Below are 24736 nucleotides of genomic sequence, written 5' to 3' on the forward strand. Positions count from 1 at the left end.
TCTTGTTGGTGATTTGGCTGAGGGGGTTCAGATGTAGAACAGCAGTGGACACTTGTGCAAGTGGTTTGCAGTTTGCATTATATATAAATAAAAAAATAAAATAACAAAACTGCATCTGCAAACCAATTGTGCAAGTGGTTTGCAGTATATATTTAAAAAAATAAAATAAAATAAATAAATAAAAAACTGCCCTGAGACAGACTGGCGACCTGTCCAGGGTGTACTCCGCCTCTCGCCAGGAACGTTAGCTGGAGATAGGCACCAGCAACCCTCCCAACCCACAAAGGACAAGGGTTTAAAGAAAATGGATGGATGGATGGAATAAATAAAAAACTGCCCTGCGACAGACTGGCGACCTGTCCAGGGTGTATCCCGCCTCTCGCCCAGAACTTTAGCTGGAGATAGGCACCAGCACCCCTTCCCAACCCCACTAAGGGACAAGGGTGTAAGAAAATTGATGGATGGATAAAAAACTGCAACTGAAAACCAATTGTGCAGTTTGCAGTATATATATAAAAAAATAAATAAATAAAAAAACCTGCAACTGCAAACCACTTGCACAAGTGTTAATCAAATGGGGCAGAAATCAAAAACTCTGGAAAGAATCATAATTCTTTCCAGGAGACTCTCTGCCCCCACTGCTGTTCTGCATAGGTCTGAATCCCCTCAGCCAAATCATCAACGCGAGCCATCCCATCCCATCCTTCCAAACAGACTCCAGGATGGTGGCTCATGGGATCCTCCCAGTCAGAGCCGTCATGCACTCCCGCGATATCTGCCCCCGACCCGGAGTCGGTTAGGCACCTTCTGTGGGAGTGTAGCGCTGCTGTGGACCTGTGGGCAAAGGCCGGCTCCTTGCAATTCCCATACTTGCCAGTAAGGGAGGTCCTCGACACGCAGCTAGTGCTGCATAGGGTGAGCCACCGTGTGGCTCACCCTAGCCACCATATGGACCTCCGGAAACCTGCTGGTAAGCAGGCGCAGGCAGATGCCCACCCACGTTTCTGTGATCCGAATGGTGGCAAAAAAAAGAACATACAGAGCTACAGGTGGCGCGCCTGTAGCTCTAGGACACAGGCACAAAGAAGAATCGCCTGCGCCTCTTTGGACGAAGGAGCAGGCGCTCCACGGACAGAGGTCCCAGCAGCAGCGGCTTCCTGGCTCTCCGGGTGAGGCAGGTGGGAAGGAGCAATGAGGGAGGAAAGCCCCTCTGAGCACCATCGCTGTTTGGAAAAACGGGATGGCTCCAAACTTCAACCAGACTGGCCACGGATACCGACTCAAGAATGCAGCCACCAAAAGTCTCCTCCTCTACATGGATGGCATCAAGCTGTACGCCAAGAGCGAGCGAGACATCGACTCACTGATCCGCACCACCAGGACCTACAGCACTGACATTGGGATGTCATTCGGACTAGAGAACTGTGGCGGATGGAGGGAACGTCATCCACACAGAAGGGGTCTCACTCCCAGAAGGAACAATAGCAGACATTGAGGACAGTTACAAGTACCTGGGAATACCACAAGCAAATGGCAACCTGAATGAGGTCACAAGGAAAGGAGCCACAGCCAAATATGAGGGGGTACCCAAAAGTTTCCAGAATGACGCTGCTGCACGCGCAGTTTTCGTAGTACACGATTCTGCCTCTAGGTTAGCGGTTCTCAACGTGGGCGGTGCCGCCCCCCAGGGGGCGTTCAGAGGACAGCAGGGGGCGCTGGCGGACATTTTTTCAAAAGGGGGGCGCTGGGATGCCTTTGGGGGGCGTTTAGTCGAAGGTAAACTTTACACCTTAAATGCACAACAATACCAGTTTAGACTTTGAGCAACTTGGTAAAACTGTATTGTGTAACATTAAACCATGCTTGGCTGCAGCTGTATTGATGGCAGCTCTTCTTCTATTCAGTGTTTGTAGCTTCTGTTAGCTTCTTGGCGCAGCTCCGTTCTTCTTCTACTGGTAGCTAAAATCACGATACTCTCGCTGTGTATCCCTCTGAAAAATGAACCCATTTAAATAAAGAAATCAAGAAATCCCTCCATGGGTGATACCACAATAGAGGGCATTCATTTTATAGCCTTAACACCGGTGCTGTAAGTGGTCCGGTATGAAACTGGTGTGATAGAACAACACAGCACTTTTAAATTTCAATAATCAGAATGCAGTATAGCCTATATGTGCTGCATCGCTTTTCCCCATCGATACGCTTCCCGACCGCCGAGCACCTTGGGGGCTTAAAAAAAAGACGCGCACATTTCGCAAAACTCTGAAACAGGAGAAGCGGGACATAAAACGGAGCGACGAACTAGATGTGAATTATGGCATAAAAACAGAGAATCCGACACTGAACATTGAAAAAAATCAACACATGATGTGAAACACATGACGATTAGACGGCGCAGCAGGCGATGAGTGAAAATTACTGACGGTGAGCGTCAATAAATGATAAAATAAATCTAGCAACAGGAAAGAAACTAAAGTGAACATAGCAATAAACCAAGAGAGGACAATACTAATCAAAGGAAACTAAATGGAAATGAATGAAGAACAAAATGCAAGAATAAACTAAGAAACTAAAGTAAATACAGAGGAATAAACTGGTATGGCAAGACCTTTCAAGCAATAATTAATACAGAGTACTGTATGGCAAGAATAAACACACTATTTCCAGATAAAAGGTAAAATATTGTTAAGTGCATGGGTTTGTTGAGACCCCATCTAGTACTGAGAATAAATATATCTTACAGACCATAACAGTAAAGAACTGATCACTTATTTATGTTTTTAATTAGCTTTGATATATTTATTTCTTCAATATTAATTTTCATGTCAGTGTCATGAGGTTGAGACTCCATGACACTTTCAATTTGACTCATTAGGATTTGATTAAGGATTTGTTTCTGTCTCATATGTGTATGGCATTAAAAGGACCTGGAACTTTTGTTTCTCCACTGAAAGCTCTAGTTTGCACAATAAATGCCATGTGGGTGAAGTTTTATGGATGATACTCTGATGTCCCATTCTCCTGAAGGCAGCACAGAGCTGCACCACCAGAAACTGACATGATGTAGTTACAGTTCTATCCATGTTTTAATGTTGCAGAGCTCAGTCGTTTTGCAAATAGTTCAAAGTTTAAACTGGTATTGCTGTACATCTTTTATCTGGTCATTTTGTGCAAGATTTAACAACTAGAAAACGGCACAAAATAAGATTTTTTTTCCCACTCTGATTGGCTGCTGTTAGGCCTACAAATTTTAACGTGAATGTTCATTGCATTTTTCGTAGACGCCTGTGAAAATAATTTCTATTCCCATGACTTTTTTTGTTCTCTGGGAAATTATTTTTGATGATAAATACAGAAACAAGCATAAAATCAAAACATCTACAATAGTGATAGTAATATTAATGATAAAATATAGTCAGTGCAAAGTAGCCTGCAAATTCTTTGGTGGGGGGCGTGAGGGACCTGGATAAGGGCTAGAGGGGCGCTGGCTTGAAAATGTTGAGAAACACTGCTATTTGTTCAACCACGCCTTCTCAATCAGTGTGCCAAGCGGCGTTGATGTGGAAGGTTTCATCTACCAGCAGTGAATTTTGTTGTAAGAGCTGTTTTGTCCAGCCGTCGTTTTCTTCATGGAGAAGTTTGCGTGGCTGAAGCTTTGCTTCCTGCTCAGGAAAAAAGCATCGGAAACCGTTCAAATGTTAAAGACCGCTTACAAGGATGACGCTATGTGTCAAGCTCAAGTTTACTCATGTTCACCCGCTTTAAAAATGGTGAATTGTCAATTGATGATCAACCGCTTTTTTCCGGAGCAGGAAGCAAAGCTTCAGCCGTGTGCTGCTCATAGAACTTCTTGAAGAAAAACGACTGCTGGACAAAACAGCTCTTACAAGACAATACACTGCTGGTAGATGAAACCTTCCTCATCAACGCGCTTGGCACACTGATTGAGAAGGCGTGGTTGAACAAATACCTAGCGGCAGAATCGTGTACTACAAAAACTGCGCGTGCAGCAGCGTCATTCTGGAAACTTTTGGGCACCCCCTCGTACCTCCAACAAATAAGGCAAGTCCTGAGAAGCCAGCTTAATGGCAAGAACAGATCCGTGCGATAAACAGCTACTCACCAGAGTAGGGCTGTTCTAAACGATTATTTTAGTAATCGAGTAATCTATAGATTTTTCTTACGATTAATCGAGTAATCGGATAAAAACAATTATGAAATAAATATTGGTAAATCTTCCATAACACCAGTGTTACTATCGGATATCAAATCAGTCTATTTTTCCACATTTTGCTTCCCTACCAGTTACTTTTTGTAGACCGGGGGAGCAATACGGGATATTTACGGCTCCTCCGTTCAGAAACTCATTACCAGCCATGTTCCGCCTCCCGTTTGTTCAGACCGGGATGATAAAGTTTATTGTGCGGTTCGTCCGTAAAGCTGCTTATTACCCTGTAAGCATCAACCCTCAGCCGCCCGCCGTGTTCCGCTCACCTGTATAAATCCTCCTCAGCTTCTTCCCGCCGTTCAACCAGCAGCTCCGGAGCAGAAAGGCTGCCGAACTCCCGACATCATTTTAAGGATGTTTATTGGTCCCACAAAAACGATGAAAACCCGGAATTATCACCAATCAGTAAAATCCCCGCGGGCCGAACTTGAAGATTGGACGTTATGCCGCTAACACGTAGCTTCCGTCAACAACTCAGAGGCGGAAGTCAGAGCTTCGCGCAACGCAAATAATGTTCCGGCTGAAACACGGTGCGCTAAATGATAAAACATAAATTAACGAAGCTTCGAGGCAGGTCAATTTTCCTCGAGGAATTTTAATAATCGAGGTACTCGAATCACTCGAGGAATCGTTTCAGCCCTACACCAGAGTAATCAGAGACCCTGCAGGAATAATCAGCTGGCCAAAGGAGGAGATGAAGACCACCGATGTTAAGACACTCGGAAACTACTGACCATGCATGGAGTGCTCCACCCCAAATCTAGCATTCTGACTAAACACGAGTCATAGGGAAGGTAAATAAGGCAGGTGATTCCTTGAGTTTTCTAAATTGAGGGAACCAAACCTTTTTGGAATCCTAAAGACCTTTATTGGAAATAACAAACTGTTCCACAAACAGGAGCCATAATACTGGATGGATAATAAATGACTAAAACTATATGATCACGTAAAAGGTTAAAATAAGATTCATAAATATATATGCATAGAAAACAACAAGAAAAATGACAAAACAAACCCTAATTGATTTCTATTTGCTTTTTCTCTTTCTCTCTGTCTGAGCCTCGCGCGGTGCATCTGACCTCTGACCTCAACTCTTCCCATCTGTCCTCCCATGGACCAGATGATGTCCCTCCTACAAAACCAGCCGATGAAAATGATCGAGAAGATCTGGAGGATCAAGAAGACAGAAAAGACCTCCATCACCTCCAGGGGACAACTGTCAGTCTCCTGTTGAGCATTTGGACTGAAAACTGAGACTGAGCTTTAACAACCTCCGCTGGTGTGCTGTCCAGTATCAGCGTAGAGGAAGAAAAGCTAAACATGCTTCAGAGCTGTGAGAGAAGACGACTCTGAACTGTTGACGCTTGTTTCATCTGTGGACAACATGAACATTTCCTGAGGGACGATCTGGACAACCCAAAGATCCAACACCAGAACCAGTTGGACTGACAGGAAGCCGAGGAGAGAGAGGGGGATTGCGCAGCACGGGAGGGGGGGAGGGCGAGAAGGAGAAAATGTCACATCAGACGTGAGGAGACTGTCTGTATGTCCATCTAGATCACGACTTTAAATCTGAAACAACAGAGCAACAGAGTGAGCAGCAAAACTTCACTCTACCAAGTATCAAGTACTTCAACTTTTGACACCAAGAGGACAATGTCCAGAGCAACAGCTAGTTTAGATGTTTCTGAAAGGCTCTCCACTCAAGAACTATTGCTGGTCCACTGTCAGTGACCAAGCAGAGAGTGAAGATTTATACTTTTATGACAGGAGGTAACAAACCTCCTGAGCAGCGATCAGTGTTCCTGTTTCTACGCTTTACCTACTTTCCAGATGGAAAATCTGAGCTTTCTTGTTGGGTTTTGAACGGACACTTATCTATACCTTCACTGCACTAATGTAATTTTTTTGTTTTGTTGGGTTTTCTAGAAACACATGAAATTGGGTAGCTTAATTATGATCATTCTTAGTTGTTTGACTCCTGAGGATGTTTAAGAGTTTAGAAATTCATTCTTCTAGACATAAGAGAAGTAATTTAAAATTAACTTTAATGTGTTTAAAAGACTCATGTGTTGTCTCTGCCTGGCAGAGCTTTCCATCCAGAATTGCTTCATGATTGATTGTCCTGCAAGCTCTCTGTATTGTGCATAATTCATAAATAAACCTGATTGAGTGATTTTACCTGAACAGTCTTGGTAAGTTTTTTTCACAACAATGGACAAAAATTAAAGGCTCTCAAGTAAAAAGCGTGGCAGTTTTAGCTAATGTTGGACCCATGAGCCAATGCTAAATTAGCATATTAGCCTGCAAAGACTTTTATGCGTCATCTTTTCAAAGAAAAATTACCTGTAACCATATATGCGAGTAGTAAAGGCATACATGACACATGAAAATATACTGAAGACGAATAACTCACCTTTAAAGAAGCTCTGTTTCTTCCAGTGGAAGCTTCCCGCACTTTACTGCGCACCGCTGAGCTGAAGCTTCACTCCAGTGACAAAAATAGTCAAATCCAGTTTACTCAAATAATGTAGTCTTGTACTTTACTCAGGCCAAACATGTACATTGCTCACATTACTTGAGTTGAATAAACAATTTATGAGACTTGAGTAAAGCATACAAACCTAATTTAAGTAAGAATAGGTATTGCCTTTTAAGTGTTCTAGGCAAGGCGTAGGAACGAGTCTGTCATTGGGGGGACGCATATCGGAAACCTACAGATCAGTAAATATTTTGAGCAGAAATGTCAAACAATTATGCCATATCAATCAGTAATGCGTTACTCTAATCTGACCCTTGTTTCAGTAACAAGTATTCTAACACGTTACTATTTACAATCCAATAATCAGGATTCCAGGATGAACACTCACTTTAGCATTTGCCTCACAACTAGCAAGCTACATACTCTGGTAACACAGCTACCAGATTCTGATATATCTTATTGGTCAAAAGACATTTGATTATTGGTCCAAAATGCCAACAATGATCCTCATCTATGGTCATGAGCTTTGGTCATGACCGAAAGAACGAGATCACGGGTACAAGCGGCCGAAATGGGTTTCCTCCGCAGGGTGGCTGGGCTCTCCTTAGAGATAGGGTGAGAAGCTCGGTCATCCGGGAGGGACTCAGAGTAGAGCCGCTGCTCCTCACATCGAGAGGAGCCAGTTGAGGTGGCTCGGGCATCTGGTAAGGATGCCTCCTGGACGCCTCCCTGGTGAGGTGTTCCGGGCACGTCCGGGAGGAGCCTCGGGGAAGACCCAGGACACGCTGGAGGGATTACGTCTCTGCTGGCCTGGGAACGCCTTGGGATTCCCCGGAGGAGCTGGAAGAAGTGGCTGGGGAGAGGGAAGTCTGGGCCTCCTTCTGAAGCTGCTGCCCCCGCGACCGACCCCGGATAAGCGGGAAAATGGATGGATGGATGGATTGACTTGCAGTTGAACTGGTTCTACTTCTTTCTAAAACCAAAGTAAAAACAAATAATAATAGGACTCTGCAGTTCTAAACTCAATACAGCAGTTTGACCAACAAAAATAAAATCTAAAAAACAAGTTTTGTTCTTCTTGAACAACTCTCTACATCAGTGCAACAGTTTGATCTACAAAATAAATAAAAATGATGCTTTTCACGTCTGACACCTTAGCTCCTCACTGTTAACTCAGTCTCACTTTCCAGCCCTGCATTCAGTAACTTAGCAAACATGAGCCATAAAAACACTGAGGCAAAAGCCTAAATGTTTTTATTCTCCTGTCATTTTTATCTGCAAACATTTAATTAAAAATATCTACAGATATGTGTTTCTGTCTCTGCCTCCCTCTGACTCTCTGCAACCTGGTGTTCCTGCATGGATTCATGGATTTACAACAGACACTACAGTAATTTACAGGATCAGAATGTGAACTAAATATAAAAAGTATGTTTTTATCATAAGAATGAGTAATTTTAAACAACGTCATTTTCAGATGTATACATTATTATACATCTCAACTCTACATCAGCGGCTGCTCCTCTCATAATAAATAATTTAGTTATTTAAGCGCTCTGCTAATGCGCTGTAAAGCATGCGAGTGGAAGATTTTAAAATTATTCGCGCTGCTGATTTTACATGTCGCCATATCTTATGGTTTATGCAGCGCTATTATATAACTGACGATTAGACAGACATCTTCTCCCGCTCAGAGGAAACCACTGCACATGTCGGGAGCTTCACGTGCGAGTAAAGTTGGAGGCGATGGGTGACAACAGACACGTAAGTCACGTTATTGCTTGGATTTTACGGCGCCACCTTAAGACACTGAACTTCACATTTTAACGGAAAAAAAAGCTCAATGCGACTTGGATGTAACGAGTAACGCGACACTTTTGTAGAAATGTAGTGAAGTAAAAAGTACAGATACTTACTGTAAAATGTAGTGGAGTAAAAGTATAAAGTACCCATTATTAAATCTACTTAAGTAAAGTACAGATACACGAAAATTGTACTTAAGTACAGTAACAAAGTACATGTACTTCGTTACTTCCCACTACTGGTCTACATGCACAAAACTTTAGTACTATTTTGTTTCTATCTCAGAAGTGCACACAACCCCCCCCCCCCCCCCCCCCCCAAACAAGCACCTTGAAGTCACGTGGCTGGTCTCATCTTTAAAGAGTCATCTTTAGATAGAGAGCTCCAATGTCATGTAATTAAGATGATAAAAAAAAGCCCATTTGCACTTCCATGGGTTATTAATGTGGACTAATGATGCTCAGATCAGCTATAAGATGTCTGCTAGTTATGGGGTTAATCTGCTCATTCTTGCAATCACCATAAAGATAAACATCTCCATGCAGAAATGGGCTCATGATAATCCCCAGAGAACTTCATCCCGACATCATAAGAAAGTTTGAAGGAACAAAATGAAACTGCTGTGGCGGCTTGCGTGGTCATTTTTGCAAATTCCCGCACATACAACACAAAGCAATCTAAGAAATGTTGGAAATACATGGTGGTGCAAGATGTGAGATTCATCCACTGAGATTTAAAACAGCATTTTGTGCTGAATCCAGTGGGGTGGTAAATCATCCAGCTAATGGGACTAGACAACAGGGAGAACGAGGGGAGGGCGACATAATTTTTCTTTTTTTTTTTTTTTGGTTGAAAAAACACATTTTTTGTTATAGTTCTAACAAAAAACATAAATATTCACAAAATGCCTTTAAAAGAATTGTAATCTGTGTTAAATATTTAAGTCCAGGTTTAACTCGTTCATGTATGAGTTATGGCATTGTTTTTATGCTGCCGTAATTCTGTGGTTCTAGTAACTAATACAGAAGTACCGAAGAGGCTTTAGGTTTTGTTTTGAGCACAAAATAAGGTTTAATAAATATTGAACTGTTTTTTTTCAAGACCAAATGAGGTTCAGACTTATAAAAGTCACTTTGAGCACAGGACAGAAATTTATCTGGGCAATGTAAGACAGGAAGAAAGATTGAATCTCAATTTAAATTTAACATAGAATAGCACTTTGTCAGTTTGCCCCTTCATCAATTTATACTCCCAAACTTTAACTAGGTATTTCCATTTGACCAGTTTTCACTTATACTTAATATTTGGAAACAAACCATGTTTTTACAATTGAACTTAGTTCAAATGTATAAGTTAGTTAGGTTTTTACATAGGTTGTTATTCAAAAAGTGTTAAAATCTCATGAATTTTTGCTTATTTTCTGTAGGATTTGTGTACTGTCTATATCCATTGATTGGGGTTCTGATTCCTTTACACATCAGTGATCACCAGTAAGAGAAACTGTTTGTGTGAGGATTACTGTTCCTTGCAGTACGCCATCAGTTGATTTCAGAAAAATCATTAAAATCACAAGATGGCCAAACAGGCACAAAATGGACAAATCAGGCAGTACAAATTGTGGCACAAAACCTTCTAAGACTGATGACTCCTGGTAATGCCAGAAGTAAAGTACAAATCTGGAGGGGTCAAAATAAACAAATCCTTTTCAATTCAGTTAAAAAATATTATTCCAGAGGGAAAGTTAAATGCTGTTTTAACTCATATTATTTAAGAATTGTAGTTAATGGGTAAGTGGTTCTAAAAAATTCTGTTCAGCACAGCAGTTAGCACTTTGAGAGGCAGACTCAACTGAGATGAGAAATAAATACTACAACATTTTCTGATATTATTTCCCCCAAAATATCTGAAAAAACAAACAAATAATAAATATTTAATTGTGACATTCTATGTAAGCATTTATACATAAAAGCACATATTTTTCTGTGTAATTTTAATTCCATGAACTGTAACAAAAAGTCCATAATGGATTACGATTCTGTATATTTTTGTATCTCCATTAGACTGAATGTACAAAGTTTTTGCCTCAGAAGTTAACGTAATGAGCTGTCTGCAGTCACTAAGGGTCACTGCTGACAATTTTATATGTAACATTTTTAATGACTTGCGAGTTTCGAACGTAGATGAAGCCAAGAGGAGCAAACTGAGGTCCGCAACAGTCTTAGGGAGGCAGAAGGCCCCCATAATACATCAAATACGTAAGTGTCAAGCCTTCTGATGACTTTATCATAAATGCTGTGATCATTACACTGTCATTAGTTAGCTGACTCGGTTCCACCTCGTTAATGCGCACAAACAATCCGAGGTGCTGGGGATAATGTTGTGTGGTGTTGGTGGTGTTTAATGAGGGTCCGCATTTGCATACTGGCCTCCACCCCCACTTGCATTCCCATCTTACTCTCATTTATAAAAATAAATCACATTAGAACATCACCGGCTAATAAAGTAGACTGCAGCCCTCATCCCACGTGCCGATGATCGCCAAGATTCGGTTGCAGAAAAAAACACAAAGCAGTCTCTGAAGATTAGAGAAAACCGATTATGGTGAAGAATCCTCATACGGCCCTGGAACATTCTTCATATTAACAGTGAGCTGCTGAGGTAAATTATGCCATTGGTTGTGCATCCAGCAATCAAGTAATTTATCAAACTATCTTCTGAAAGTTGGGGCAAATGTTGAAATTCAAGGCTTATGGAATAATGCAAGCTCTAGTGGCAGTAAGATTTACTGAAATATTGCAGGACTGAAAATACAGATAAATAAGAAGTGAGCTTGATTTTGAAGTAGTTTTTAATCTTGATTGCACATAATTGTACAGGATACCACCTGAGGGGTGTTCATTTCACTGCCATTTCTGCATCATTGAGAGGCTTTGATTTAGTGGAAAGGAGATTATGCTTTGATTAATAAATGCTTCCGCTAATAGCAAAGGATATATTTTAAATCCAAATAACTAAGGCTGCTTTATATTCCTGATATCATGCGGTGTTTGACTATAAGCGTCGCCGCTTCAACTAGAGAGGTCAAAAGCTGCAACCTTAAAGGAGTACTTTGTCTTGTGTCCGTGTTCCGTTGTGCACCCCAAGTCCAAACCCACTAAATAAACAGTGTGTTTCCTGATGCCTAACGGTGTGCACAGTCCATGCACAGCTGATGTCAATCCACCCAGGACTACCAGAGGCCCCACTTTGCTCACTTACTTACTCTTTGGCTCGCTCCATCCTTCCTTCATGCTCAAATTGACACTTGGTGCAGAGGCAGGCAGACGGGGGGTCTCTTCGCCCCGCGCCTCCAGAGATGTGGCCCAGCTGTCAGCCGTCTAATCCAGTCCAACCTCCCCCTGAGCCAGGCAGGAACTCCAGGCTGCTTCCCCTCATCCTCACGCCTAGAGGCACAGCAAACAACTCAGCCTTCCTCGGCACCGTGCACGGCAAACCGGGAGGGGAGCCCTTCTCTAGTCAAATCGCTCTTAACTGTTCCTCATAAATCAAGCTTGGCTCTTTGATGGCACACTCCAAAAGACTTCTGATTGTGTTGGAAGAATAACGTTTTAGTAACCTTGTGTTTAGATCAACTGATCCATGTACAAACACAGACACACTCATCACTGGCATAAATGTTCTATAAATTTTTTATTTTTAATGCTGCGTTTGAACTTTGTATTTGGGATTGGATGATGTTACGACAAACATTTTCAAGCACCTTTAAAATTGGGTGCACAAGGTTACGTTTATTTTTCACCTTTCATGACGCCCCACTTTCTGTAGCCATCAAAAACATCATGCAAAATTTCTGGCTGGATATTTTCCCACACTTTGGAAACCTGCTTTTCGTGTGTGTCTGTGATCATTTTGGAGCTTGATCATGGATTCTGTCTAAGTTTCAACTGTTTATTGATTTGAATTGAAATGAAAGAATAGTCCGTCATCCTTCTGTATAATTCCATGTTATGGCAGGATAACAGACCCTCAGAATGATGCTGCCACCATAATGCTTGACAGCTGGCACAGTGCTCTTATTTTTCAGAGCTTTGTTACCGTCAGTCCATGCAGGAAGTGCACAATCTAATTTACTAAATATGACTGTAAAAGATTTTACTTAGTTTTGACTGTACAGGTTTTAGGATGGATGAAGCAGGCTCACGTTAGACTTCTAGAATTGTGCTGACCTAAACCTTTTAAAAACTTATGCACAGTGTGTAGTATATTTTTGAGGAGTTGGACCCAAGCACAGACGGAGCAGTAGCAGCCTCATATCAGCAGTGATTAAGTTTAATTAATAAAAAGACATTTCTCAATAGCCAAGAGCCCAGACCCTCTTTACAAAGAAACGGCGTAGGACACGGGGCTGGAAAACTTTTTACGTTTTTTTCAAGCCTCAAATATTTAGAGTTCAAATCTTAACTCTTTAAGTTCTCTAACTTAAGCGAGAGTTGAGTTGGAGTATCAAACTTTTGTTGTCATCTCTGCTTGAAAGAGATAAAGACTAACTGTAATTACGACTTGAAAAGCTGTGACTCTGTCCTACTTCATGTCCAAAATTTTTATGACAGTACATAATCATTTCTTCTGGCTGGCTCTGTAACACATGCACATATTGTAGGGACTCTTTGTGATACTATGCTGATTGTAGCAGAAAAAGTTTCTAGTCAGTTCTTTTAGCGTGAACAAAATACTGACTTCATTTTCACCTTACACATCATATTACATGTATTACGGCTTTCACTTGTAGCTTTAGAAATGGTACGGCAGAGAGGAGTGGATATTTTCAGATTTAGTTACAAGTCTGAGAAATTGTCTAATACAACATTATCTTGTCATCCAGTAATTTTCATCTATCTGAGCTCTATTCAAATACCACTGTTTTATAATCATAAACTGAATTTTTAAAACTGTATTTATTTCTGTTACTTTGGAAAGCTTAACGCACACTTGTGTGTTTTCAGGAGTGTTTGTGTACCTTTGTGTGGCTCCCCATGGCATTCCCAAAATCAGTATTCCTGTAGATGTGTTTGATGTGTTTGAAGCCACGTAGCATACCTTGGAACATGACAGTAAACATGGCAGAGGCTTTCCCTCAGTGGAGCAGTGATGCACGTCACCCCTTCAGAAGTCTGTGACGGGTGTACAAACCAAACCCGCCGGGCCACACCGCCTCCTGGGATTCTTCCTCACTTTGCCTCGCTGACTGGCTGCGTGTTGCTGCTGATAATAATTCCACCACTTCCCCTCTTTCTTCCCCCCCAGCCCGGAAAACAAAAGAGCAAACTTAAAATGAGTGACAAGCAAATAAGAGAATTATAAAACATCAGCTCGTGACAAGTTATGGAACCCGCTTAACTGGTTATGTGACCCAGCAACAGTAGATGTCGTGATATATTGTGGTCTAATGTTTTGTCTGTGTTTCATCCCTGGAAAATCACTAGTGTATGTTTCCTGCATGCCTCCCTGGGGAAATTAAGAGGCGCACCAATGTATCTCAGGAGGATTCCCCTAAGAATGAGAATAAAGCAGGCAGCATGAAAGAGTAGTGTTGGTGTGAGGGAGTTATTGGTCTGGCAAAGGAATTGCCAACACATCAAAATAGCACGGGTGTTGAACAAGACAGAAACTTGCACCATTTACACCTGCCACAGAGAGAAACAAGGAGAAAGCGCAACTCTGACATGGAAAATTTCCATAACCGCACATGCATCCGCATCCGCACACACACACGCACACACACACACACATGATGTGAGGTGCAAAAGTTGAAGCTTTGTGTCAGGCTGAATTTCACAAAGTGGCAGATACAACATGTTCACATGACAGGGGCGCTTTAAGTGTTATTTTGGGGGGTTGTGAACATAAGTCATTTGTATACAGAGGTGCATTTATATTGTCATGTTCGGACTGCTTCGAATGAGGACGAGCCTGTATTCAGGGGACAGATCTGAGCGCATGTAAACTTTACAGAAGAGAGAACATATATACTGGATACCAGCTATAGACAGAGAGAACTGACTGAAGTAAGTTGCTTAACTTTTAAAAACCCAAACTGCAGTTCTCAACTATAGTCAGTAAAGTTGTGGGTGTCTCCTGGTGTCAGTCTCAGCTGCTCTGTCAAATCCAGAATTCAAATTTAATGGATACAGTACTTCAAGTAAACTCTTTTTTGTCACCATTATTATTAAAGTTATAAGCTAGTAAAACATGATATGATATACATTTTAAAAAATCTAATGATTTTTTTCCAGCATCACTTATTACTTTTGCATTAACTATATTGAGTAGGTTTTGTGAACGCTGCATAGCAGATGGTTTCAGTCAGCAGCATTGTTAATCAGTTGTTGTGGATAAACAGAAAGCTATATTTTATTTCATAAAAAAGCTTTAATATTCTCAAAATACCACAACACATAAACATAATCACATATATAGAAAAAATGTTTCAACCAGCAGCAAACAATCAAATTTATACTGAACACATCCTGTCATGTGATTTGATCCTGAAAGATTTTACTGTGGACAAAGGTTTGATGTACTTTAAATAACTCTTAAAAATAAATCTAGTTTAATAAAAAATATTCAACTATAGTCTGGAATGCATAATCTATTAATGCTGTAAATTGTTCATTACAAATGTCAATAATTCCTCATTTAACATTGACACAAACATTAACACATGTAGCTTCTCAAAAACCTGTACAACTTTTTTGTTAAAGGTCTCTAATAAGAAAGTGTGCAGGTATATGTCTTAAAAAGAATCGTAGTCATCCACAAATTACGATCATTACATGCAACATTTAAAAACAAAGGAAGGATTTTACTTGACTGTAAGCCTGAAAAACCTAATTTTAATACTGTGAAAAACAGGTTATATTGATAACAGAAACACTAACACTTTGTACTATATAGATGTTGTGATATTTAACAGATCAACCCAATAAAACCAACCAAATAAAACTGTTTCATAGATAATCTGAGACAATAACTTGACTTACAGTGTTTGTTGTGATTTGGATTTTGTAGGTGTTTCTACCTGTTGGTCAACCTAACTTTTTCTATATAATGAAAATCAATTCAGAATTGATGAGGGACACAATGAACACATGAAAGACTTTCTTAATTCATAACTACAGGGAAACTATGAGGATGCCAGAGAAAAGAACAAGTCGCACAATAACTTTTTTGTGACTGGAGTGGGAGGGAAGAGTTCACTGAAAGCTGGATGAAAATAAAGAACAGACGAGATGGGGCAGCTGAGGAGTATTTTGTAGATGAGATGTTGCAGAAGGGAGAAGGGTGGTGTAGATGAGTAGAGGGGGGCTAGGGGGTGTGAATCTAGGCCAGTGTCCAGACTCAGAGCACCAAAGGCCCCGAGTCTCTGGATGCTCCGTGTCAGCCCTCTGACAGGAGAAATGGGACTTTAAGACAGAGTTTTCCACCACCAGACGCTCCCCTTCTCCTCTGAAGAATATCACCCCCTCCTCTTCCTCCTGCTCCTGCTCTTCTTCCTTGACATACTCACCAGTCAGAGTTTGAGGAGAGAAATGCACTCGTTACAATAAGGAGGGCACATGGCATGGGACCTCAGGCTTTGAGTGCCGCCTCCTCCACACTCTCAGTAGAATTGGGATCTTTCCTGCAACTACAGAGCATCTCTAAAGCTGATGTGCAGTAAATAGAATTTCTGAGGAGATCTCAGTCTGCTGAAGTGCATGTCCACACAATATGCTTCTCAGCTCGTTGCCCAAATAAACCGCATGTATTTGTCATGAATGCACAATTCCCTCAAAACAGAATTTGAATATTCTTCCTCACTTTTTGTCACCCTTTCGTTTCGGCGAGTTCGACTCGTCCTCTCCTGCTCCACAAATAAAGCAGACGTATTGTCAGGCTTAATCAGGTGGTCTGTTACCTTGGCAATTAAAGCCTTGTTAGAGATATAAAACCTTGAAACTCAAACGGAGAGTCCCCGGTGAGTCAAATCACGGAGCAAATCCTTAAACCAAACAACCTTCCACTGGGAACACTTCTTCTCTGAGGATAGATGTTTAATTATGTCTGCGTGTTTGGGGGCTAAAGGAAGGAAAAAGTGTTACACTCCCTTTTGTTTGACTAAAAAGCTCATGAGTATTTATTGGAATTAATTAAAGTGGCAATCAGTGTTTTCTTTCTTCTTTATTTTCTTGAATGTCAAAATATTGGCTTAATATCGCGTCTGTGAGGCACCATACTTTGAATTCAGTGTGTGAGTAACAGAGAACAAAAAGAATTAGATTTTAGTCTCGTTTTCTTTTCCTGAATTAACAAATTAATTTTTAAGATATTGCTGCTAAATGTGATCCATTTATCATTTATTCCCAGCTGATGCAAAAACACCTTCTTTTTTTTTTTTGCTAACTCTCCTAAACTAGGCCAACCATTTTCCCTGATGAGCGTCCCTTAAAAAAACATAATGCTATATATTTGAGAAAAATGAAGAGATAATTTATCATTATTTAATGATGTCTCAACCACGCTACCTCACACATGGTGCAGTCAGCGACAACAGCTGTGCAGGATGTCATCACAGACTCTCAGCGTCTCTGCGTGCTAAGTCCCTTTGACCCATTCTTTAGTGTCCAACAAGACTTGTGTCTCCTCTTTTCATTTCTTCATGTTCCTTTTTTAGCGCTATTTTCTTTGTTCTCCTCTGCAAACAGACCTGACATACATCCCGTTGTCTAAATAAGGGTATGTGAGAGCAGGGAGCAGAGGCCTTCGCTAATCGGCACATAGCCGAGACTCAGACCAAAATTCTGGACAGGTGAGTCAAATCGCCGCCTGCACTCCCACCCTCGTCTTTAGAGCGAGGGTCAAATCAGCTCCATCCTTTATGCCCTGGTTCCAAATTCAGCCTGCAGTCCCAAGTTGCCTGGCCTCCATCTCTAGTTGCTGGTTGCCTTCCTTGTGGACGCTGTGGGAGAAAACAGCGAGCAGCTGTTCTATCATGGGAGCCTCCTGCGTGCACCCTCTGCCGCCCCCGAGAGTGTTGACCTTTTCCTTTAATTAACGCTTTCCCAACTCCCGCCACCACAGTCCAGGGAGAGGTTTTTTGCAAGTGTAAGAAAGGCAGAGGGGGGAGTCATCGGGGAGCGAGAGAGGTGGTTGATGGGTGGCAGCGGTGAAGGTGAGAGAAGTGAGGAGGAGGAGGAAGGATGAATAATGCCTGCATGGCCTGGGAGTGAGAGTTCTTCTAATCCTTTGGAGTCGATCTAGTCCACATGTCTTCACACATCGTCAGTCTTTCTACACAGATGACTTTTTTCCAGACATAACCCTAACATAAATTGGATGCAGATGACAGTTGCTCTTAATTTTTACAGCAAAATTGTTATTGACAGTTTGCAACTGAATGCAGCTGTGGACATTTAAAAAAAACTGATTTGACTGCTCTTGGTTTTAAATGTTTACAGTGCCTTGCAAAAGTACTTACAGAATTTCATTGAACTTTATTTTTTTTTTTTTACATTTTCTCACCCCACAAATGTCAACGCACTCGATTGAGATTTTATAAGATGAAATATAAATCCAAAATTTGTACATATTGTACATGTAGAAACCTCACAAAAACGTGTGTTGCCTCTGTATTCAGCTCCCTTAAGTCAATATTCAATAAAGATGAATTCCCCCTTTAATGCAGTGGCATTTTCAAGTCTTTAAAAATGTTGCTACAACCTTGGCACATCTGCAGCTTGAAAAGTCTTCTTCTGTAACATTCCAAACTCAGTGAAATTGCACTTTTTTTTCCTTTAAGTCAGTTTCTAAATCACTTTTAGGTCTGAAGTTTGACCGGGCCTTTTATTATTTGAAAATGTTTTCTTCTAAATCTTTCCATACTGCTGAATATTTTGGTTCATTGTTCATTTGGCAGTCTCAAGTCTCTTGAAGAAATGAGTCTGTAACTTATTTCTTCCAGTATTTCCTTGTGTTTACTTCTACTCATCGTCTCTTTAACTCTAACCACTAACTATCCTTACTGAAGAAACGTATCTCCATAGCACAATAACAAACATAGTTCACAGGGGGACGACGCAGGGAGCTCTTTATTAAGTTTCTGAATTGAATTTTTTTGAAGGCCTTCACACATAAAAAAATTGTAGGAAAATATGCTTACATTTTCTTTAACTTCACAGTCATGCACACCGATTTGTATTGGTTTATCGCATCTAATTCTAATAAAACACAATGAATTTTGTGATTCTAATCTGACAAAATATGACAAAGTTCAAACTCAATGGATACCTTTGTGTATCTCTATTATACGAAGTTAAAGCCTAAAAATATTCATGGAAACTCCATAAATTCCTCATATATTTATTCATTAATGTACAGATAATAGACTGTTTCTGCTTCACTGCTGTGTTAAATTCAATGTGAGATCCACTGAACCTGATAAGCATACACTTCTTGAGGTGTCAAGCTCCTTGTGTAAAATGCTCTGTATGATGAGGGTCTATGTGTCACAGCTACGTGTTGCAGCACAGTTACTCACTGTACCAGCAAATATGGTGGTGAGCACATTTGATCTCATCTCAATGTGAGGATCTCTTAATGAGAGTGTGGTAATGAGCAAGGAAAAAAAAGAGCCATTTTAAAGTGAAGAAAGGTATGCTCTATGTTCCTTTCATCTTGTGAGGTAGTGCCAAGTGGAAAAATGTCCATCTTCCTCTGGGAGGTTTTTATGTTCATCTTGGCGCACGCTAATGTCCCCAGAGGATCCTCTTTCTTGGCATGTTTATAGTGGTCACCATTTGCTGTATATGGGCTGTGGAGGTCAAAGCTATTTGCGAAGGACATGAAACCCCTAAAATAATTTTTATTTTAGGAGTTTCATGGGGTTTATACCACTCTTTACACAATTGTTTAAAAAAAACAACGAAAAACTTATGCTAAGCTGGTTTAAATGCACAAATCTACAATCTAAACATGTTCTGTACCTTAAAAGGAGTCAGCTTGTGAATGTGTTTATTATTGATTACAGTAGCAAGAGTGTCTTGCTACTTGGAGTCGTCACATTTTTGTCATGTCAGAACTACAAGTACTGATTTGTTTTGTTGGGATTTTATGTGATAGACCAGCACAAACCTATTCCTCTTATAGGAAAAATAAAAATTGTGTACAGCAATTGTCCAGTCTTCCCACAAAATCTGGATTCGGGACTTTGACTGGGTCATTCTAACACTTCGCACTCCAGCCACATTTTTATCAACTCTGAACCAGTTTCTTTGTCACTACTGAAGGAAATCACTCCCACAGCGTGATAGCTCCGCTCCGTGTCTCATAGTGGATATGGTGCGTTCTGGGTGATATTTGGTCTTTATGACTATCACATGTTGTGTTTAGATTGCAAACCAAAACGTTACAATCCATGTAGTGCCTCCTACATGGCTCATGGAAAACAACAAAGATTTCTTTAAGACTCTTCTTGCCACTTGTCCTCAAAGGTCAGATTTGTTAAGTTTCCAAAAAAGGCTGTCTGGTCAAAAGACTCTCTCCCCTGAGCTCTTGATCTCAATATTTTCTTCAAACTTGTTTGGCTGCTCCCCTGATCAATGCTATCCAAACCTTTTTCTGAATGGCCCTGTCAACGGTAGGTTTGTAGTTGTGCTACAGTCGTTGCTATTTTATTTTCATGCTTTGATTGCCTTATGACAGTCTTCCATGAGACAGTCAAAGCTTGGGAAATTATTTTACTTTATAATTGCTTTAAAATTCTTTTTAATCTCCAATCCTTGACCTGTTTGTTGTGTTCTTTTGTCTTCATTGTTGAGGTTTTCTCTGCTGAATTTTGTGAGAGAATAGAAGTCAAGTGGACAGCACAAATTTACATTTTTATTTACTTTGTGGTTAATTGGTGACATAAAAGAAAAACATTCAGGATATATGAATGCTTTTGCTACGTTTTAGTCTAAATAAACGGTAATTGCATGTTGAAGTCACACAACTTGCTCTGTTGTCGCCACGGTAGAGCTAACATTCCATACATCTTATCGTTACATGACGGATATATGTGAGTGCAACATGTTCTGACCTCAGTTTCATGATTGAGTAAGTCAGAAGGGAAGCTGCCAGGACCTTCTCCTCATGAAGACCCAGAGCAAGGGCACTATCTCCCCAACCCCATAGATCAGCCAGGCCTGAATGTCAAAGCGCACAGCAGCCGCCTTGGTGCCAGGAGTCCCCCCTCTCACTCCCTCTCTGGCCCAGGATCTGCTGTCTGGTGACACCACTGTGCTAATGACCTGCTTTGGGATTTGCTCCGTGGGGCTCCTTGGCTTGGGAAGATGGAAGTTGCAGATTTCCAGCTGGAAGGTCACTGTGGACGATGACCACTTGCGCTACATATTTCTCTGTTTTTGTTGACGTCCTTTAAATTGTTACCCTCAACTGTTCCTGACATTTCTCATTATTTGCACCATTTCTTAGTATAGACAGACTCTGATTTTGCTTGGACTGCATACATATGATAATTCCTAGCTCCAAAGTCTAATTGCGCAACAATTTGGATAACAGTGAAGTTGGAAAGCAGAACTCACGCCTTGCTTGCCAAATCTAAAGCCCTCTGATTGTTAGCTCTCCATGTAATGTTGGTTCTTTTTTTTTTAATCAGTTTACGGTGAGTAGATGCATCAATACTCGGAGGCCAGCGTTTTCAGTCACTCATACTCTTTACTTTTTTTTTCTCTCTCTCTCTCAGCCTCAGGAGTTTGGCTCATTGGAGCAGAGTGTGAAGCCTCCGGAGGGGGCTCTTCTGGTGTTGGAGGCACCTCAACGACCTCACCCATACGCAGTGTGGGTGGCATCCAACCGGGGAGGCACCACAGACTGAAGACGGTGATGCTCCTAGTGGACTCTCCCAGGATTCAGCCTTATTCCGGGGTCATGCATTCCAGCAATCTCTGTAATTATAAGCAAGTAAGACAAAAAAAGAAAAAGTTCAGTCTTCTGTTTTTCTCAGAATGAGCTTGCCTCACTCCTCAAGGGAAACATTCCCATGTCTGAGTTTCAGGAGCTGGATGGGTTTTAATGAGGCAAGTCAAATGTGTGTGTGTGGTTACATGTCTGTGCATCTGCCCTCTTCTAAAGATCATAATTGACCAACTATGCTTTTAAGCCACCCTTTCTCCACCGTCTCTTAGCCTATTCTGCTAAATAGCCTTCAGTTATTATTATTTCTACAGGAGATGTATCATTGGGATTTAAACTTTCTTTGTTTATAAAAGTTTTATTTATTACTTTTTTGTTTTTCCTTTGGAGACCATCTGAGCCAAATGGACAGAGGGTGAGTGAGGGCACAGGTCAATAAGAGCTACTGAAGGAACCAAACACCCGAGGGCCTCAGATTCCACTGGGGAACATTTCACCCTGCTGGGAGGCAGATTGAAATCTCCAGTGCTGCAGCACAGACTTTCTTAAGTATGGTGGTTTAAGGTCTGACAAAAAAAAAAAAAAAAGCACAGAGAACTGTTCATATTTTCTTAAAAAAAAAAAGCTCTTAAAAGAAGACCGCCTCTGCATTTTCAATTGTATCTCACTGGCTTGTAGCCACAGAAGGACAATGAAATTAGGTTTTCGCTTATGCCGTTTATGAGAATGAACACATCACATTTTGAAGGAGCATAAACGCATGAGCTGATAGAAATTTATGTGCTTTGTTTTGTTATCTTTACACGATTCCCTTCCTGCTATTTCCGCAGAGGTAAGACTTGAGAAAAAAACATTTTTGTTGATTTTATTGTTTTATTTGCTCCAAAAATTTGTACTTTTTACTCTCCTTTCCATATTTATAAGATAAACCATGAGGGAAAAGTCATGTCAGGCAGTTTTCGGAGTATCACGAGCTGCCTTCTTTGCATGAGGTTTATTCTAGAGGTTCTTGAAAGAGGGGGGGGGGGGAAGAGAAAAACTTCTGAGGGAGAGTGCACTTTTACTAAGAGACTCGGCTGCGTGAGCTGTGAGCCGACTCAAGCCTTGCATTGTCACTAATGAAAGTTGCAAAGAGCCCTGGAGGACCGCGGCACAATGTTTGTTTGTGTTTGAGAGTATTCAGGAGATATGAGTGGGGTGGGGGTGGGAGAGGTGGGGCTGGGTAAGGTGCCAAAAAACTTTGGGAGATCTGTCTGACAGAGCGCCGCGACGCAGAGCAGGAACTTTGGAGCATTGTTAAACATTGAAGTTTCAAGGCAACCGGGACCTCCTGACAGATTTCCTAGCACCTACCGACAGATGTTTTACATGTTTGTGTTTACCAAGTTTACTGTAGTTTGTGAGGGGGCCGGATTTACCAAAGCGTGCCGTGTCAATCTGTGTCACACTTGTTTGTATTGATCTTTTGCTAATGTTTTGTGGCAGCAAGTGGGTTAGGGAGCTATTTGAAAAACAAAAGGTGCAGATGCAATTACAAACAAAAAACCTTGACATCACAAGTAGGTCATAGGCTCTAATTTAAAACACTTACATTTTATGTCTATCACAGGTCTATGTGCAAAGAAAAAAGAAAAAAAAGATCTGTTGAAACAAAAGGAAAATAATGACTGTCATCCTGTATATACAGTGCCTTGCAAAAGTATTCATACCCCTTGAACTTGTTGACATTTTGTCGTGTTATTACCTCATACAGTTGAAGTGATTGTGATTTTTTTGGTGTAAGACTAACAAAAGAAGTATACGATTGTGAAGTGGAAGAAAAATCAGGCATAATTAATTTTTTTCTTCTATAAATTAAAATCTGAGAGAAAATGGTTTACTGAAATAAATCAAAGCAAAGCATTAATCAGAGTTAATGCTTTGCAGGGCCACGTCATTGCAAATGAGCTGTAGCTCATTGCTCATCCATAGGATGAGTTTTTGTTCATTTTTTAAATGAAAAAATGTTTAATTTCAAGCAGACCGGGCGTATAGGGCCTTTCAGTTCTTAAGCAGATTTAAATCTGGACTTTGACTGGACCATTCTGACAAATTAATGTGCTTCGATACAAGTTAATCCATTGAAACTCTTGCTCTACGTTGCTGAAAAGCAAACCTCCACGACAAACTCAAGTTTTTTGCACCCTTGAAAATGTTTTCTTTTAGGACTGCATTATATTTAGCTCCATCCATCATCAACTCCGACCATCATGCCTTATGGTACAGAAGAAAACAACCTCCACAACTTGAACTGTCTCCAACATGTTTCATGGTGGGAATGATGAGTTCAGGGTCATCCATCCATCCATCCATCCATCCATCCATCCATCCATCCATCCATCCATCCATCCATCCATCCATCCATCCATCCATCCATCCATCCATCCATCCATCCATCCATCCATCCATCCATCCATCCATCCATCCATCCATCCATCCATTTTCTGTACACCATTGTCCCTAGTGGGGTCAGGAGGGTTGCTGGTGCCCATCTCCAGCGAACTTTTCGGGCGAGAGGCGGGGTCACCCTGGACAGGTCGCCAGTCTGTCGCAAGTTCAGAGTGATATGAAAGGTTTTACACGTTGGCCTAAAATATCAATTTTAGTGTGATCTGACCAAAGCATCTTCATTCACAGGTGTGCACTGAGTGCTACTTGGACTGTGCCGAAATGGAAACAGGACTTCTTGACTATCTTTTAAACGTATGTTTTTCTGCCACAAATTAACTAAAGCCCAGATTTGTTGAGGGTGCAGCTTATAAACTTATTAGTTTGCTGATAAGTTTATCAGCAAAGCTTGCTCGAGAAAAGAGGGTAAACCTGGAGAACTGGACCCATAACAACAACCTGATCCTCGACTTAACCAAGATGAAGAAGATGATTCTAGATTTTAGAAGATTGAAGTCCATCATCCATTCCCTTGTCAGCATCAAAAGAGTGGAGGTTGCCCAATTTTTCAAGTATTACGACCGCCAAGAGGACTGATGACACGACAGCAGCGGTCAAGAAGGCACTTCAAATACTTCACTTCTTGAGATGCTTGAAGAGCTGGTGGTGAGCTTCTATTGGTCAGTCACTGAGACAGTGCTCATGTACCATAGTGCAGAATGATACTGTGGCTGTACAGCAGAGAACAGTTATGTTCTCTGGTGTGTTATCTTGTTTTATCAGCTTTTCTGTCAACAGATTCTCCAAGAGCTGTGGATCTCTGCAGCTCCTCCAGAGTTACTTTG

At 41.0% G+C, this 24736-nt stretch overlaps 1 protein-coding gene across 1 annotated transcript in view; it reads right to left on the reverse strand.

Moving 5' to 3' along the window:
• Nucleotides 1-24736, reverse strand: part of mettl16 (methyltransferase 16, N6-methyladenosine) — a 154225-nt gene that overhangs the window by 23618 nt on the left and 105871 nt on the right. The window lies entirely within an intron of this gene.

Source organism: Poecilia reticulata, chromosome 13, assembly GCF_904066995.2.
Source record: "Poecilia reticulata chromosome 13, P_reticulata-male-v2, whole genome shotgun sequence".
In the NCBI taxonomy this organism is placed as follows: Eukaryota; Metazoa; Chordata; class Actinopteri; order Cyprinodontiformes; family Poeciliidae; genus Poecilia; species Poecilia reticulata.